Genomic DNA, 988 nt, shown 5'->3' with positions numbered 1-988 from the left:
CTTACTGTGGTACAAGCCCAAAATAAGAACAATTTTTAGACATTGGGTTTCATTGTAGTAAGGCTATAATACAATGACCCTCACATGACCAAAGGATTTTACCTCCATCCTAGCTAAGCTGCGAGTAGATAGTTCTGCTGCACCAAGAAATGAATTGTAGGCTCAATTTTTGGATACAGACTTCCTGCTTTGGTCAAAGCTATTTGACTTGAGTGAGTGACTTCATTCTCAGCCCACAGAGAACAGGTTACATTCATTTAAGAAATGGTGTAGGTATTAAGATGGACTATCCATAAAGTCATTTGCCAACTGTTTCAATGAACAATGGTTCTGCTTGGAGGGTGGCATAGACATTAGGTGAGGGTAAGAATTTGGTTCATTCACTTTGATAATTTGGAAAAGCATTCATCTCAGAGAAAGAGTAACTTATAAAGTCCTCTTCTTCAAACTTGATACAAGAGCTACAAATGTCAAGCAAAGCATTCAGTCTCACTTTGTTGTTCTCTTACAAGCCACCTCCCTAGTTAATCGTCTATGTTTCTTCTGGGTATATAAATACTTTTGAAATATATAAGCTGTTTTGAAAACCATAGTATTGTGTAAAATCATGAAATAAACAATACTACTAATAGAGAGGCTGAGAAGCAAGGTTTCAAGACCCTTATGTTGTACACAGCCAGACAGTGTCAGAAACAAGCTGAAAGTATATATAGATTGTAAAATATTGGACCTATTTCTCCAATTACCAAATTAGAGAGACCATTGGATGACAATCAACAAATTTCTAATTCCTCATATTTTTGGATTTCCATCGATTAGTACATGTTGGTAATATTAATTTTCAAATTAATATATTAAGAAAAAGTAATTGTCACTTCCTGCTGTTTTTCTTGTAGAAGGTGGAATTAGGTTTGTGTGGGTTTGTTGAAAGATTACCTTCTTGCTTCTTCTAGGGTGTAATTTGCTCCTTATGTTGATGTTTTCCATC

The sequence above is a fragment of the Mastomys coucha genome, unplaced genomic scaffold, assembly GCF_008632895.1.
Source record: "Mastomys coucha isolate ucsf_1 unplaced genomic scaffold, UCSF_Mcou_1 pScaffold17, whole genome shotgun sequence".
In the NCBI taxonomy this organism is placed as follows: Eukaryota; Metazoa; Chordata; class Mammalia; order Rodentia; family Muridae; genus Mastomys; species Mastomys coucha.
Note: the sequence above shows the minus strand (reverse complement) of the source record.